General features: G+C 35.3%; 1 pseudogene across 1 annotated transcript in view; it reads right to left on the reverse strand.

Annotated features, from left to right (window-relative positions):
• The window catches only part of LOC143222457 (chondroitin sulfate proteoglycan 4-like), a 104,651-nt pseudogene that overhangs the window by 32,787 nt on the left and 57,001 nt on the right, over positions 1-14,863 (reverse strand). The window contains exon 2 of the transcript XR_013012236.1: positions 10,686-10,902. The product of XR_013012236.1 is annotated as a chondroitin sulfate proteoglycan 4-like (transcript). The remainder of the gene's footprint in view (positions 1-10,685; positions 10,903-14,863) is intronic.

Consider the following 14,863-nt stretch of genomic DNA (forward strand, 5'->3'; position numbering starts at 1 on the left):
GTGGATTGCTGGTTTGAATACCGTCACCGAACGTATTTAATCTTTAACCCGTAGGGCTGCTATAAGGTGACAGTTAATTTTACTATTCATTGGAAAAGAGAAGCCCAAAAGGTAACGAAGTTGACCATCTACGTGCCCTAAATTCTATCATTTCAAAATTAGAAACGGCTAGCGCAGATAGCTCTCAAATAGCTTTGCTCGAAATTCAAAACAAACAGACAATTAAGAATACTTCATGTTGACTAACAAACCTAATACTAATTATATAGATACAAATATTTTAGAATTTTATTTATTTTGGTTTGTTTTGAATTTTGCGCAAAGCTACATGAGGGCTATCTGCGCTAGTCATCCCTAATTTAGCAGTGTAAGACTAGAGGAAAGGCAGCTAGTCATCACCACCCACCTCGCCAACTGTTGGGCTACTCTTTTACCAACAAATAGTGTGACTGACCGTAATATTATTACACTCCCACAGATAAAAGAGGGATCTTTTTTGGTGTGACGGAGATTTAGACCCTTAACCCTCAAATTGTGAGTTGAGAGCCCTAACCACATGGCCATGTCAGGCCATTTATTTGTTTAAAGTTAAGCACAAAGCTACATAATAGGTTATCTGTGCTCTGCCCACCTCGTGTATCGAAACCCTTCTTCTAACACTGCAAGTCCGCAGACGAACAGCTGTACCACTGAAGAGCAATACTTTACGAAGGAAGTACATAAATAACGTGAATTATTTGCTTAATATAATGCTCAGAAAAGGACGTAAGCTGTATATTATTCCAACAACTGAATACCTTATTTCAGTTTCATTAATTGCCTAGCGTTTTAGCTCAACGGGGACCGCATCACATATGAATGAGTATTACATGTTCTACTGCCACATCCCAAGTAATATGAAACGAGTTAGGACTTACCCATCCGTGAGAAAATTTGCATATTAATTGCAGTTTCAAATAGGTCTGGCCAGGGAACAATAAACGATTAAAATGTGAATGAAGGAGCAGAATGATTGGTATTTTTATTGTAAAGTAAAAGCAAAAACAACTTGGTGGGAATGAATTTTTATATTAAATATCCTTGGGAAGTTTTTCCAGTACATTTTTTTTTTCGTTCGTTACACAATGGCGGCTCGAGCGGCAGCATCTTTGAGATGGCGTTTCTCCTCCTCTCATTCTTCACTCGTTCACAATGTGCTTAGAATTTAATATAAAGTAAATCGTTTTGAATCGTGCGCTTGTCTTAAGACCTTGGGTTACAGAAACTCCAGTATCGAAACTCCTTATCTCTCGACATTAGAATAACGTTTAATAAACACATGAGGCCTGCACTTTATTTAATAAACTCATGAGGCCTGCACTTTATTTGTTGTGGAAACAAGATAATTTATAGTTCAACGGCAAAAGAACGGCGCAGGTGTATCACACGTTGGTGCAAATCTCGTTTGAAGTTTCAATCTAGTACGCAGCAGCAGAATGGTTAAGCCTTGCGTTAAATAGTAGTATAGAAACATACTGTAAGCCAACTCAATTTCATGACGTGGTGCTTTAGCCGGGTGCAAGGCTTAAGTCACGTGTTTTGAAATTAAATTTAAAATTTGCGTCAGGGTGAGAGGTGTTTCATAAAACAACCTTCTTTGTTGTTTGATTTGTTGCATAGAGTGATAACCAGTTGATCCCAGATGAAGTGTATTGAAAACAGTATGACTTGAACCAAAACCACAGTTTGTAGTTTAAAACTTTGATTTTGTTATATTTGTAGTAACTTTTGTTATACATAAAAAAGAATACTCACCAAACTTATGAAAACTTTTCTGATTTATCTGTTTTGAGTACAAATGTACACAACTGGCTACAATATGTTATGTTCTTCGCAATTATTAAGCTCCAGTTTTAAACGTTATAAGCCCTCGAGCTTACGGAAAGCCACCGGAAACGCTTTTGATATGAAAGAACGTGTTTTTCAGCATTTAGAGAACTCGTAGAAAAGAAAGCAAACGTATTAGAACGAAGAAATCATCGTTTTTTCCACCAGGCTTCATTTTTGTTATGAAGTTATATTCAGCATATATTACATCTCTATATATTTCACTTTACATAAAATATCTTATCGAAAGATAGTAAAACTATTTTATGAACTTCGTTTTGCATTACGAAAATCAAGTGCCTATTGGTACATTTACCATAAAAAAATGTGAATCAACGGTAAGAGTTTACAACACTAAAAATCGGGTTTCGATACCCTTGGTGAACAGAGTACAAATAATCCCTTATATAGTTTTGTTTGCTTGTTTATAATTAAGCACAAAGCAACACAATGGGATATCTGTGCTCTGTCCACCACAGGTATCGAAGCCCGGTTTTTAGCGGTACGAGTCCGCAGACATTTTGCTGTGGCACTTGGGGGCGTGAAGACAAATAACATAAGAGTTGTTACTCGTGTGTGAGCATACTCACATCTCTTCTAGGACATATACATGATTTTATTATTAGCGAAGATACCTAGTCACCCTTAAGTGACAGTTGAGTTATATTTAGACTGAGGTTACAAATGAGTTGTGTATAGTTATCTCTGTTATGAACTGTGTGAGACATAATACGTTATAGGCGATTGTGACGTTTACTTTTCCTTTTCGCAAGGAATATATTCACAATGTATCTACTTATGGGCAAAACTTCAGAGTACTTTACGAGCTACGTCGAGATACGTGGTGATTGGGTATAGCTAGCTGGGCCCGGCATGGCCAGGTGGTTAATACACTCGACTCGTAATCTGAGGGTCGCGGGTTCGAATGACCCTCGCACCAAACATGCTCGCTTTTTCATCCGTGGGGTTGTTATAATGTGACGGTCAATCACACTATTCATTGGTAAAAGAGTAGCACAAGAGTTGACGGTGGATGGTGATGACTAGCTGCCTTTCCTCTAGTCTCACATTGCTAAATTAGGGATACCTAGCGCAGATAGCTCTCGTTCAGCTTTGCGCGAAATTCAAACCAAAACATCTAGCTGTATAACAGAGTGGGCAAACAAAACTAGCTGACTTGGAGGTGGTTCCATAGGTAAATAAATCCAGTTGTGGGAAAAGGGTAAAGAGAAATTGACAAAGTGAAACGGATTAAGTTACGTAAGAGGTGCGTGCAGTTCTTTCTCGTGGTGAAGGAGGAACATTGATAAACCAGGAAGGGCAGGTGATAGACGGAGGGGAAAAATAAATGGATATATTCTCCCAACAAGATAAAGAACGTATCAGTCTGTTAACGTCGAATTATCGTGCAAAGGTATAACTATTTTATAACGTTTAGCTAAGATATGAGTAACTTGCGAATATTTTACTCGTTGAAAAAATATATTAGGTAACAATATGTAAAATCTGATAGTATATAGACGGATTGGAGAAAATCGACTTAGCAAAAATAGATTAGGTAACAATATATAAAGTCTGATAGTATATAGACGGATTGGAGAAAGTCGACTTAGCAAAAATAGATTAGGTAACAATATATAAAGTTTGATAGTATACAGACGGATTGGAGAAAGTCGACTTAGCAAAAATAGATTAGGTAACAATATATAAAGTTTGATAGTATACAGACGGATTGGAGAAAATCGACTTAGCAAAAATAGATGAGGTAACAATATATAAAGTTTGATAGTATATAGACGGATTGGAGAAAGTCGACTTAGCAAAAATAGATTAGGTAACAATATATAAAGTCTGATAGTATATAGACGGATTGGAGAAAGTCGACTTAGCAAAAATAGATTAGGTAACAATATATAAAGTTTGATAGTATATAGACGGATTGGAGAAAGTCGATTTAGCAAAAATAGATTAGGTAACAATATATAAAGTTTGATAGTATACAGACGGATTGGAGAAAGTCGACTTAGCAAAAATAGATTAGGTAACAATATATAAAGTTTGATAGTATACAGACGGATTGGAGAAAGTCGACTTAGCAAAAATAGATGAGGTAACAATATATAAAGTTTGATAGTATATAGACGGATTGGAGAAAGTCGACTTAGCAAAAATAGATTAGGTAACAATATATAAAGTCTGATAGTATATAGACGGATTGGAGATAGTCGACTTAGCAAAAATAGATTAGGTAACAATATATAAAGTTTGATAGTATATAGACGGATTGGAGAAAGTCGATTTAGCAAAAATAGATTAGGTAACAATATATAAAGTTTGATAGTATACAGACGGATTGGAGAAAGTCGACTTAGCAAAAATAGATTAGGTAACAATATATAAAGTTTGATAGTATATAGACGGATTGGAGAAAGTCGACTTAGCAAAAATAGATTACGTAACAATATGTAAAGTTTGATGGTATATAGACGAATTGGAGAAAATCGACTTAGCAAAAATATATTAGGTAACAATATATAAAGTTTGACAGTATATAGACAGATTGGAGAAAATCGACTTAGCAAAAATAGATTAGGTAACAATATGTAAAGTTTGATAGTATATAGACGAATTGGAGAAAATCGACTTAGCAAAAATATATTAGGTAACAATATATAAAGTTTGACAGTATATAGACAGATTGGAGAAAATCGACTTAGCAAAAATAGATTAGGTAACAATATGTAAAGTTTGATGGTATATAGACGAATTGGAGAAAATCGACTTAGCAAAAATATATTAGGTAACAATATATAAAGTTTGACAGTATATAGACGAATTGGAGAAAATCGACTAAGCAAAAATATATTAGGTAACAATATGTAAAGTTTGATAGTATATAGACGAATTGGAGAAAATCGACTTAGCAAAAATAGATTAGGTAACAATATATAAAGTTTGATAGTATATAGACGGATTGGAGAAAATCGACTTAGCAAAAATATATTAGGTAACAATATATAAAGTTTGACAGTATATAGACAGATTGGAGAAAATCGACTTAGCAAAAATAGATTAGGTAACAATATGTAAAGTTTGATGGTATATAGACGAATTGGAGAAAATCGACTTAGCAAAAATATATTAGGTAACAATATGTAAAGTTTGATAGTATATAGACGGATTGGAGAAAATCGACTTAGCAAAAATAGATTAGGTAACAATATGTAAAGTTTGATAGTATACAGACGGATTGGAGAAAGTCGACTTAGCAAAAATAGATTAGGTAACAATATATGAAGTTTGTAAGCATTTTTTTAAAGCATGACCTATACGAAACATATAAATAACCAATTACGTATATGTTTTAAAGTTGATTAGGTCTATTTTAGTTGGTTTCGAGCCAATTAAAAGAATAATTACTCCATCTGCTTATATTTGTTTTTTATGACGTTATCACTAAGACTACCTGCCGCTGTCTCTACTTTTAAAATATTTAAAAGAGGTAAGATAACAGTAGCAGTCCCCAACATCATTAAGAGATTGACTGTCATTCTTCTAACGCATTTAAAGCTTATTTTTGTGGTATTGCACAAATTCGGAGCTAGCTCCGCAATTCAAAGCTATACCATAGGGCCAACCCACGCCCAATCACTGTGTAAAGCGATATTACATAGCTCTACTATTGTAGAGAAGCGAGATCACAAAAGGGCTAAGTGAAGCAAGCGGCACAAAATAAAAAGTTGATACAATAACTTCTTCTTGATAACGTAGAGAACTACGTATTTCTTTATCTAATTCTACAGGAGCAAATTACCATTTAACTAATACAGTATGTTGTCCGTGTCTACAAGTTACATTTGACTTAAGGGAATGGATATAGAGTCATATCACACAATTCTTCCAATGAAGAATGCTCGTACAATAAATAAATACTAATTTCCCAATTTTATATGCACAAATAAGTGAGAATACGTTTCATTGCAATAATGCGCAAAATGAATCAACGCCAAGAATTTATAACTTCAGTGTTAGGCCTAAACAGAAATACAGTCTTGGATTATTGATTATTCTGTTAGTTTCATAGGACTGACAGCCTCACGGGTTTCAAGTATCCATTAGCCGATTTCCCCGGAGACTCTATACTGGACTGAAAGTTTGTGCTAGTAGATATTTCTTGGACTGGAAGCACGTGGAACTTTGAGAAATATTCAGTACCTTTTGCCTCTTTAGCAACGTCTCTTGGAAAAACATACAGTAATTACATTAAATGTAAAAATTATTTCTTTACTGTTATTACTTATATTTCGTAATTTTCGAAAACATTAAAATGATCTCAGTTTCTCCACAAGTTCATCGTGAACTTTTATAATAAATATATTTCTCGTGAAGAACATAAATAAATACAAATCACGAAGACATTAATGATATTTTATTTAATTTCTTTTAAGTCCGAATAAACAAACGTAAGACGCACATTATAAAATAAAAGACGCACACTAGATACATGCATTGGGAAATACTCACACACGCACAAAAAGAGATGGAAAAAATCTTATTTATAATTTGTTTGAATTTCGCATAAAGCTATACGAGGGTTATCTTCACTAGCCGTCCCTAATTCAGCAGTGTAAGACTAGTCATCATCACCCACCGCCAACTCTTGGGCTACTCTTTTACCACCGAATAGTGGGATTGACCGTCACACTATAACGTTCCCACGGCTGAAAGGGCGAGCATGTTTGGTGTGACGGGGATTCGAACCCGCGACCCTCGGATTACGAGACGAGTGACTCAACCACCTGGTCATGCCGGGTTTGCATTTATTTAATTCGTTTGTTTGATTTGTTTTGAATTTCGCGTAAAGCTACACGAGGGCTATCTGCGCTATCAGTTCTTAATTTTGCAGTGGAAGACTAGAGAGAAGGCAGTTAGTCATCACCACCCACTGCCGACTCTTGGGCTACTCTTTTACCGACGAATCGTAGGACTGACCGTAACTTTATAACGCCCCAACGGCTGAAAGGGCGAGCATATTTGGTGGGACAAGATTCTAACTCGCGACTTTTAAATTACGTGTTGAGTGTCTTATTCATAAATAAAGAAATGCATACATACTTCTTTATCATGGATTTAAATTTAGAAACTGACTAAAGAAACCGAAACAAGAACACGTGGGACGCTTTACACGATATAACTGTTGAAACTTTTGTAAGAATAATGATGTTATGTAGCTGTTCACATTTCGGGCTTGTAGGTCAGTAAAAAGTTGTCAGACTGTTTGGGGAGGTTAAAATTCGGATTTCGATTTGTTGAACATAGAGTAGGGAGTCCATAATATATTTCAGTGTTTAATAAACATCTACTATTTGTGTTTCAGAAAGTCAATTGTTTCATCTAAGTAAGTTGCGCAGAGAAATTAATAATTCTGTTGGTAGTAAATTTTAAAAATAGTATTTCGCAAATTAGAGTAACGTGCGAAAAGTTGTGATTTGTTTGGTCAAAGGTTCGTGCAGATTAATGATAGAATTTAAATTCAATTTCCAGTTGAAAAATTCATGACAAAAATCGATAAGTGCAAAGCAGGCGAGACACCTTTTGTAACTTCAGTTTTCATCAAATAATTCAATTTCACGTTAGAAAGAAATAAAAGCCATTTACTGCAAATGAGAAAAAACGTGGTTTATAAAAATAAAAAGTTGATAAAGATTATATCCTATCAACTATTATAATACCTTTAACTGACAAATAAGGCTTAACTAGTCTAAAATTTGCAACAAGAATAGCAAAGATAACAAACATTTCAACTTCAATTTTTAATAAACAAACGCAATATTCCTTTTTTTAGTCTAAGTTTAAGGGTGGTCCAGTGTAATCTATCAGGATCACTAAAGAGGAGTGAAATGTTTCGAAACTACTATAACCCAGTAAAACACGTACAGATTGAACTGGACCTGCCCTGAACTTAGACTTCTAGATTTTACAGTTTTTCGGAATACTAATTTTATTTATTATATCTGCTTTTGTGCGGTTATATAATATGAAGAGCTGAATAGTCGCCAATGAAACTTTTTCTTCACTTCGCCTATCAGTTATACATTTTTTCTCATAGTGAATACACAATTATCTGTTGTTTTAATCACTTCCTACAGGCCCAGCACGACCAGGTGGTTAGGACACTCAACTCATAATCCGAAGGTCGCGATTTGGAATCCCCATCACACCAAACATGCTCGCCCTTTTAGCCGTGGGGGCGTTTTAATGTCACGATCAATCCCACTATTCGTTGGTAAAAGATTAGCCCCTGAGTTGGCAATGGGTGGTGATGACTAGCTGTCTTCCCTCTAGTCTTACACTGCTAATTTAGGGAAGGTTAATGCAGATAGCACTCGTGTAGCTTTGCGCGAAATTAAAAAACAAATACTTCTTTCAACGTAGATCAATAAGAGGGCACTAGTCCACTGCTAATTTAAAACTTACTGCAGAGGCTATTAAGGCAACAGGTAATACACATGCTACACAGATGCTCAAGATTAACATTTTGTTTATAATTATAAAATGTTGAAACTACTTTACTACAGTTAACACAAACAGAATCTTGTTCAATAAGACAATAAGTATGAAAATAACGTCACGCTATAAACACATTGTAGCTATGGTGTTTCACAAAGATATGAAGTGACACCACAGTTACTGTGATTCGTGTGGTCGTACGTAGTGACACACAGGTATGATGTCACACCAAAGCTACCTTATCTACATGGTTCGTTTGGATAGATTTAGTGACACAGAGATATGATATCGCGCTAGACAAACAATAGTTACGATGGTTAATGTCGTCACACCAAATCTACGTTAAAGTGGTTCACTTGGACGGACTCAGTGAGGCACACATACGAAGTTCATGTTACATTGACCTTAGCCAGTGATACTCAGGTACCGTAGAGCCAAAGTTACTTAAGATAAGACGGTTCACGTGATTGAACTTAGTGACAAAACAGTACAGTACCACGTCAGAACTTCAAATCTACAGAGTCCACTTCGTCGGATAGCACAGGATCTGGAACACGCAAAGGTGACGTAAGACACTAATGGGGTTTTGGAGTAATAATTTATCTTAATATATAGATTTACAACCAATCCGTGGTAAATTGTAGGTGAGTTTAGGGTAATTTACTCGAAATAAAAAACTAAAACACTTTCGAAATAGAGAAGAATAAATAAATTTATAACAATGGAACGTGAGAAATCGTGTTTAGTTTAACAAATAAAACTTGTATAGCTACATCAAGAGTGCTGTCATAGATACAAATATGGGAGTGTGTGTGTGTCTTTTTATAGCAAAGCCACAGCGGGCTATCTGCTGAGCCCACCCAGGGGAATCGAACCCCTGATTTTAGCGTTGTAAATCCGGAGACTTACCGCTGTACTAGCGGGGGGCAAATATGGGAGACAAGTGACAAAATGTTGGACAGAAGTGACAGAATGAAACCATAAAGCTGTACCAACACTCCTACAAACATTAACTGTCACTCTGTCAATTATAGTAGACGTCACAAAAAATACAAATAACAAATTAACAGATTTATCGTTGGCATGAAACACTTCTTAGAAAAACATCTTAAATTTAACATATTTCAAATAGATCTATTTGCTTTTAACATATGTACCCACGCAATCTTTCTTATTTTTATCTTTTTTTTATTGTAAAATAGTGGTGGGATACTTCATAATTAGTCTCTTCATTGAGAAGAGTGAGTGAGCCGACACCCCTGTGGTTTCCCTGGTGGGAAGTCAATAAACTATATCTGTACTGGATTTCGTATTTCCTTTCTTTTTTAGTTCTTCAGAAGACTCAAAAAATCTTCTTGAAACGAGTGACACCTGCTACTAAACCACTTATGTTCAAACTATTTAAATGATTGGGAAGAAAAAGTACACGAAATCTTACACTAATCGATGTTTATTGTTTTGGGTGTGGCCAGTCGCTATGATGCCCGGACTGTAAATCCGAGGACAAATTTTACCCCGTACTTTGTGACCAAGCCATGTACCAGTATAGTGAATCCCAATACTTGACCAAACAAAAGTCGCCCAAGAGTGGTTATGTACAGACAGTTCTGACGTAATGTTTCACGAACAAAATTTCTTTATGTAATAAACCAAAATTTAGTGCTTTTCTCCATAACTGATTATATTTCCTGGCTGAGCACAAATAGCCCTCTAAAATTTTGAATGCTTGACTTCTACATTGTTAACCACTACAAATATTTAAGTAGCAAAGATGAAACAACGTCAACAAATTTGTTATTCAATTTTAACGCGTTAAACCGAGTAAAACAATATCATGCAGTATCTATTCTTAATACGTGGCTAAAAGGGTGAGGATGTTTAGTGTGACGCGGATTCGAACCCGCAACCCTCGGATTAAGAATGAAGTGCCTTAACCGCCGGGCCTTTATTATGCCTACATGTACAATTAAGATATTACCTTCTTCTTCTGAAAGGAGTAATAATGATTTTAATTTTCATTCTTTTAACTGCAGTTACCAGTTCTCTGAGAACTGTGAAGAGAAAAGCACGTGTTATTTTGTAAATAGAATGTAAGGTCTATGGCAGTAATAACACGGTAAACAATTACAGCTCAGTAATAAACGTGTTTCGGTAAGCCTCTTAATGGATCGTAACATCTCTTGACATAATACCTGTTAAATTATAAAAGGATATTCTGTTGCTTTAATACACAAACACACACAGAGACATACATGTTTGTACAAGTTTTGTTAAAACAAGCTATTACTGTATTTCTTTTTATTTCTTACCAGCGAAAGCAAACGTTGCCAAGAATCCAGCAATAGCTAGCAGAGTGAATGTTAAAATCGACATCATAACTTTGATTTCACGAAATAGAAGTTTGACATTTCTTTCAAAATTTCCGAAATATTCTATTCGAGAGTGTTAGATGCCATGACAACCACAATATGGGCCTTCTTTTTCCTTCTTTAGATCAGCCAGTCTTTTGGCATTCCCTTTAGGAAGCTGTCAGAAAGAAACAAATAGTTTGGTTATTTAAAACGAAACTTTAATATTTAATAACGTGAATGAAGTTTAGTGGAAAAGTGAGTACTACACACACACGTGATACAAACGAAACTAAAAATATATCTTAAGCTAGTACCATTTGTTTTGCAATGATATGTTGAGAAAACAATTGAAACGTGACTTAAGTTTCGAAATCTTTTGTACTCACAGAAACTTCTTTTTATCTGACGTGTTAAGGAAATTTATTTTTATGGTACTGGTGTACAGAAATAGAAGTTATATAGAGACAACCGAAGTAGCGATATAGAAATTAACTAGAACATGAAGTATGCCGAGTTAAAATTTTTTCATTGTTTAGACTAAAAGTAATCAAGCCTGAGAGTCACGGCAGGAAAGTATTACAGCCTGCAGGCCTTTTAAAAATTTTAGCATAATTTTAATAGCTTCCATTAGCGTGTCCTTTCTCTTTCAATCCACTGAAAACAATGAACAAGAAGCAAGTTCATGATAATGTAAGTTAATGCACGTGGATAAAGGTAGTGTAAGGCGAGGCTGGTGTATTGTGTGTCCCATGTTTGCGGACCTCACTTTCTTCCGTATTTTGTTTCTGTTTTCTTTTTTTATTAGTGAGCAGCAGTGGAAGGGTAAGAGGTCGCACGAAACAAGACGTTGTAATAATAATAACTTATGAGTAACAATGGATATTATATACAACTATGCGGGTTAACTCAACTCACAGTAGATGTTGTTGTTTTTTAAATAAAAACAAATCAATACAGTATGTTATTTCGTACGGTGTTCCATCTTAACTTTATTAATCAGTAAGCCTAAAAAATCACGTAAACAGTATATATTTTTTCGTTTTTCTTTCCTCATTACTTATCAATTTCGGATTCAAACTCAAAGGCGTTTAAAAAGTAGCATTTCTGATATACTTTTGACTTCCACAAGCCACTACCCAAGGTGCCTCTCGTTTCTTACTAAAACACTAATTAAAAGGAACGTGAAGGAAAATCGGAGTTTAGATACACTGCTGGCCAAAATCTTAAGGCCAATGAACATAAAGAAAAAAACATGCATTTTGCGTTGTTAGACTCAACCACTTATTTGAGTAGAGCTTCGAAAGATGAAAATAAGAAAAGGGAAAATAAAATTAAAAAACATTTTTAGTATTTAATAGGGAAAATGTGAACACTATGAAATTAGCCTAAATACTGGCTGGTCAAAAATTTAAGGCCATACTGAAACGAAGCGTTAAACGGTAAACACGTAATGAAATTTTGTCATTTCTGTTCAAGCATTAGCGTTGTCAACATCTCCCCACTGACATCTCCTGTGTTACATTGGGTAAAAACATGGCAAAGGCTAAAAAGTTGACAGAGTTTGAACGTGGCAGAATTGTTGAGCTACAAAAGCAAGGTCTCTCTCAACGTGTCATCGCTGGTGAGATTGGGCGTAGTAAAACTGCTATTGTAAATTTCTTAAAAGACCCTGAGGGATACGAAACGAGAAGTTCAAGTGGTCGACCTCAGAAAATTTCGCCAGCGTTGAGCAGGAGGATTCGACGGGTTGTCCGGCAAGACATCAGCCGATCGTCAAACCAGATTAAGGCCCTTACGGACGCAGAATGCAGCTCAAGAACAATAAGACGGCATGTACGAGAGAAAGGCTTTAAAAACCGTAAACGTCTTCCACACCACGAAACAGCTCGATTAAACTTTGCTGAGAAGCACCAAACATGGGACGTAGAAAAGTGGACGAAGGTTTTGTTCTCTGATGAGAAAAAATTTAACCTGGATGGTTCAGATGGCTTCCAACGTTACTGGCACGATAAGTATATCCCACCGGAGACATTTTATATACGACACAGTGGAGGAGGTTCCATCATGATCTGGGGTGCTTTCTCCTTCTATGGAACAATGGAGATTCAGGTTATACAGGGGCGTCAAACAGCAGCTGGTTACATTGGCATGTTGGAGAGAGCATCCTTTTTGACTGAAGGTCCTCGCTTGTGAGGAAATGACTAGATCTTTCAGTAGGACAACGCTGCAATCCACAATGCCCGCAGTATAAAGGACTTTTACATGGCGAATAACGTGATTCTTTTGGACCATCCAGCGTGTTCGCTCCAACTGAACCCTATTGAAAATGTTTGGTGGTGGATGGCAAGGGAAGTCTATAAAAATGTACGCCAATTCCCAAACAGTGCATGAGCTTCGCGAAGCCATCTTTATGACTTGGAATAACATTCTAGCCAGCCTTCTGCAAACGCTTATATCGACCATGCCAAAGCGAATGTTTGAAGTCATTCGCAGTGATGGCCGTGCAGCTCACTACTGAGACCTCTTGTTGGGCATTTCCTACCCTGTTTAGGACTTATTTTATATTTTATATAAATATTTATAAATGTTCTGGCTGGTTAACTACTAAGGTAAGAGAAACCTAACAACAACGATTAAGATCATTTTCATAGTAAGGAAAGAATTGTGCCAATATGATTACATTTTGGTTTCAAAATTAAAATGTTCTAATAAATTTATTTGACGAGTACGTGTTTATATATCATATCTTTAAATGCTTTATTTAGTTAGACGTATTTTGTATGAACTGAGTGCTCATTATTTCAGTATGATAAAAAAAATCAAATTTCGTTTTGTAAAAATAAATAACAACGATACCACGTGCGTTACAGAGCCAATTCTGTAAATCAATACAAGGTTATTTTTCAACTAAAATGTATCGAAATTTATAGCAAATACGTTCTCTTAAGTGAATTTATGTCAAAAAAAAGAAAGAAAGAGAAAAAGAGAATTGAAAATAAAAACTAGTGATTTTCTCTTGTGTTGAGTACACGCGAATTTAGGAGCAAAAAAAAATCAGGCTTCAATCGTCAAAAATAGTGCGATTATTACAGGTCATGAAACGTGCTTTGGAAACGAAATTGAAAAATTGCTTGAGTTGATAACAGTATGTGTCTCATGTTACCGTATCATTATGTTTCTGGCTTACTGGTATGTCTGAAAGCTTATAATACTAAAAATTGGGTTTTGATACCCGTGATGACAGAATGTAGATTGCCCATTATAAACAGTTTTGCGTTAAAATAACAACAACAACAAATATATTTTTGTAACCTGGTGACAGAACAATATGACTCAGAGCTTATAACGTTAAATATCGGGTTTCGACACCGCATTAGGCAGTGTAGCTTTGGGCTTAACAATCATATAATTGTTACGATGTGTGCGCCTTTTCCAAGCTGGTGAGGAATAATTGCACTTGTCATAAGATATTAATACCAGGTCTATTATCTTTCTAATTGTACATTCTTTGTATAGTCCCTTAGAAATTGTTAACAATTAGAAATTTGTATAATAATAACATTCCAACCACACCATGTTGACCATATTCATTGATGATGACGGGTTTCGCTCAAGTCAGTGCTTGTCTGGCTAGCTGGGACACAATAACCACAGCAGTTGTCGAACACTGTTCATATAAATAAATAATCTCTTGCAACAACGACTGTCTTTTCCAAGTTGTCGAAGCATGACTGTAATTATAATTAATTTGAAACAAACAAGATATTGGCTTCATTTTACATTTCCTGAAAATTGTTGTCGTAGTAAACTCGAGTCATAAAAACAATAATTTATATTGTTCAAAACTATTCGTCAAACTCTGAAGCTTCGGTTGATATTCTTTCTTAAAACTACAACTTGTAGTTTTAATAATAATTCTATATTTAATGACAAGTGCTATAAGTTGTGCAGTTTAACGTTATCCATTGCATTACTTCTAAATCGTACTTTAAAACCGCATGACGACAAGCTGCTTTTTTAGGAACCACCCCTTAGTTTTGATGTATCGTGAATATAATACTGTTGTTTGGTCCTGATGTGTGTGATAACGGTTGAGTACAGTTGTATTAACACAATTATTAATTTCACTCTTCCGT

This window comes from Tachypleus tridentatus, chromosome 8, assembly GCF_004210375.1.
Source record: "Tachypleus tridentatus isolate NWPU-2018 chromosome 8, ASM421037v1, whole genome shotgun sequence".
NCBI classification, from domain to species: domain Eukaryota; kingdom Metazoa; phylum Arthropoda; class Merostomata; order Xiphosura; family Limulidae; genus Tachypleus; species Tachypleus tridentatus.